The following is a 4,027-nucleotide window of genomic DNA, read 5'->3' on the forward strand; positions in this document are numbered from 1 at the left end:
CTGAGGGTTGCGATCCGTTGCCGGACACAGAAAAAGACAAAAGACAAAAAAAAAAAAATAAAAATAAAAATAAAAATAAAATAAAATAAAGACACTAATGAAAAATATGGGAAAAGACATATAGCTATTTTTTCAGCTCCAATTGTCTATTAGGGTTTGATTTGTCCAGAGATTCACACAAATTAAAATAAAATAAAGACACTAATGAAAAATATGGGAAAAGACATGTAGCTATTTTTTCAGCTCCAATTGTCTATTAGGGTTTGATTTGTCCAGAGATTCACACAAATTGTGTGAACTTGAATTCTAATATAAAAATTATTCTAAGCTGGGTAAGTTTTTTTGTTCCTGTTTTATTCCCTCAAGGGCACATTCAAAGTATTATTATTTTTGGTGAGGGCAGAGGTGGTATTTATCTGTTCCTTTATATTAAATTTAGTTAGCCATACTAATCTCAATAAACTGACTGGAAAAGAGATCAGTTATTTTTAAATATTTGATGATTTTTAAACAAAATGAGAATGGTTTAATTGAAGCATACTCACATGATTGGGTGTTATACAACTATTAAAAATGACATTTTTGAATAATATTTAATAACATGATGAAATGCTAAATAAAGTCAGAAAGTAAAATGAAGGATATAAAATTCAGTATTCCAATTTTGAAAAAAGATTATGTATTTAACACATTACATGCACAGAAAAAGACTAGAAGAAAGCATATCAAATCAACTGATCTACATAGAGAAATTAAAACTGATTTTTTCTTCTTTATATATTTTTATATTATTTCCAAAATTTCTTATTTTATATACAGAATAATTTTTTTTAAGAATCAGAGGCGATGAGAATCAACGTTTGAAATATCCATCGTGTGGCAGACACTGAGGTAGGAGAATTTTAGCAATTATTTAATCTCCATAGCGATCCTGAGAGGTGGTTATCTCCTTCCCTTTTTTACAGGTGGGGAACGGAGGTTATCTCCATCACTGTTTTACGGATGAGGAACTGAGGCTCCGCTATTTAAGCAGTTTGCCCAGGGAGCCCTGGATTCAAGCCCGGACAATGCGCATATTTCTGCCACACTACATGCTTCTCCAGCTCCTAACCCTCAGGAAGCCTTCACTGCTGAGGTTCGAGTTTCCATTCTGAAGCAGTTTTTATGCACATGTCCAGCTCCACACGTCTATGTCCTCTCCCAGAGCCTATTCCCTCATAGCTGTGGTATTGGTTGTCTGGCTTATTGGTCTGGCATTTTGTCAGGTTATGAGCAGAAGGACAGGGCAGAACTGCACACCCCCACCCCTTCCAGCCTGCTGGCTCCTTGGTCTCTTCCTTAGATACTAAACCAATCAGGCTCTGTGCTCTGGCTTTAACTCAAACCAAGGGGATGGGCAGCAACAAATATTCCAGCTCTGTGAACAATTAGAGCAAAATCTGGCAACACATTTGGTCTTTTATAACTTTATCTCAGCCAAATAGGCCTCCAGGTGGCTGGGAGCTCCATCACACACTAAGCCTTAATGTTCAGCTGCATTCCAGGTACTACCTTGGTGAGGGGTGCCCAATCCCCCTGCTGGCTCAATTCCAGACAGGTCCTAGTGACACTAACTACACAGCCTCATGAAGGAGGCAGAGGTGGGATTTTTCACCACTGTTCCAAGGCCTCTTCATTGCTTCCCGTTCCCTCCCAGAGGCAGACACAGAAAGTTACTTGGATGGAGGTCACAGCAAGTCAGTGATACTCAGGATTGGAATATGCTGCTTGGGCCACCACTTTAGGGACTGTGGTGCTGGAGGATTCTAGAGACTTTTCTCTGGGAAGAGGGAATGGGGACATGGGGCATGACACACAACATACAGAGTAACAATGGGAATAACCTGGTCTTTTTTGATTCAGACTCTATTTCTTGCACCCACATAAGAGAATTGCATGTTTGCAAAAGTCTGAGAAATACTGGGTTAAACAAGGTTAAACAGATTAAGATACTGTAAGTCTTCTAAGAACCTTTAATTCATACTCTGAAGAGCTTATAATGAAAAGTGTTTCTTAAACAAAGTCAATTACAAAACTAAGAATTCCGTAGTCACCAGAACTCCAACGAACAAGCTTTGGGAAGTGCAGCTCCAGGGTGAGCCCATAACAATCATCTAAAGATAGAAAAGTGAGGCCTAAAACAAACTCTCCCCAGCAGCCTGCAGTCATTATCTTCAAAACTGTAGTGTTGGATCAAACAAGGTTATCATTTCGTACTGTCCTGTCTGTAGCTCAGCAAGGGTTTATAGTATTTTTCCACGTGCTGGTCAAAGCTTCTGGAACAGAATCCTGCTTGGAAAAAGATCACTGGAGCCAGAAGGTGTTTTAGTGCCAGGCCCCTGAACTCAGCAGCTAAAGGAGATGAGCTTGCCACTGTGAGATGGGAGAGAATTATCCAGGCACTTTGGTTCCCTGTGGCTGCTGGACCATCATCGTCTTCCCTGGGTACCTTGACTTAGGAGGGCCCTAAGTCTATTTCCTCACTGGTTTCTGAAGAGGTAAACTCTTCATCTGTAAACCTTAAATGCATGAAAATCCAAAGGGGTCAGCAAACACGGACCCGGTCTTCTGGGACTCACGGGGAGGGACTGCCCATCCTGTTCTTTGCTGCAGAGGTCTGGGAACAACTGCTTCTTGATCCACAAAGGATGGTGGGAGGGCTGCTCTTTAAGGTCCCCAGGCCAGGGAGAAAGGTTCTCTTTCTTCGTCTTCTTTGTGTCTCTGTCAGCTTGAGATCTATTGGCATTTTCCTCAGGAGATTCAAACACATACCCTGGGTTCTTGGCCTTGTTAGCCTTATTTCCAGAAGCCAGAGAAAGCTCTGTATTCTAGAGGAGGAATTCATGCATTACTGCAGACTCTGGAATCAGGGGCACAGAGAGTCTGGAGCTCAGCCTGTCCTAAAAGCAGTCTCCACAGGGCCACTGACTGACAATGGGTCCCACCTGGCAAGGCTTTAGTACTAAAACACAGGCCTGAAGCTCAGAGTAGAAGAAATGGTCAAAGTGAGGAATGATGTGGATACTGGGGTGGAAACGGGGGATTATCTGGCTTTGGGGAAAGATTGCAATGGTAGGGTGGATCTGGTTCCAGTGCAGCTTGGTGGAAGGTCATGCAATCAGCCCTACATATGCCAGGCCCAGCAGCTGTACCAACTCCAAGTGCCAAGGACTCAGTACCATCCAGGTCTGAAACTCCCAGGCCAGCTGTTCCAGTAGTGATTCCTTTCCCAGGCTGCAGAGTCTAACCCCTCATGCTCGTCCAGCCTCCTTTCCCACTGTGTGCCTGTCACACTGTTTGCTACTTCTCTGTTCTCCAAACACACAAATCTTCTTCCCACTTCCATCTATCAATCTTTATGTAATGTGTGGGTGCTTTCAAATGAACTGCATAATCTGGGGGGCAGCTTTGTCAGGCAGAAACAATGAGACCTGGGTTGCAATTGGTGTCATCTAGGTAAGAAGTGTTGATCTGCTTCCTCAGTGTCAGAACCAACTCCTTTAGCATGGATGATGTATATCGAAAATCATGTGTGTACAAAATGGCGGAATAGATGGTCCCCATTGTCACTCTCTCCCACAAATCAACCAATTTACAACTATAAAAAAGCAACAACAGCCAAACTGGGACCACTAGAGATCCAGGGGAGAGAAGGGGAGACCTATGGAGTGCATGAAGGTGGGAGAAGCCACAATGAGAGAGAAAAAACCACTCTGACCATTTTGTGTCATGGCTGCTTTACGGCTGAGCACATGGAGCAGGAGCCAACAAAAGCTGCAGCTGTGCCCTTCAGATGAAGCTGCATGGAGGCAGCAGGGGAGAAAGACTTGGTGGACCCCAGGCCAGCAAGACCACTAATAGGGTTCCAGCGGGCCCACATAGGAACGAGGAGCCACAACAACTCACTCACAGGCTAGTGAGTCACTCAAAGGGACCAGCACATGGCCCATTCCATGAGAAGTGTTTAGAGGATGGGTGGTGAGGGTGA

At 43.4% G+C, this 4,027-nt stretch overlaps 1 pseudogene; it reads right to left on the reverse strand.

The window, feature by feature from the left end:
* Positions 1-2,546: 2,546 nt before the first annotated feature.
* LOC103608379 overlaps positions 2,547-4,027 on the reverse strand; it is a 13,537-nt pseudogene continuing 12,056 nt past the window's right edge.

The sequence above is a fragment of the Galeopterus variegatus genome, unplaced genomic scaffold, assembly GCF_000696425.1.
Source record: "Galeopterus variegatus unplaced genomic scaffold, G_variegatus-3.0.2 Scaffold8363, whole genome shotgun sequence".
NCBI lineage: Eukaryota > Metazoa > Chordata > Mammalia > Dermoptera > Cynocephalidae > Galeopterus > Galeopterus variegatus.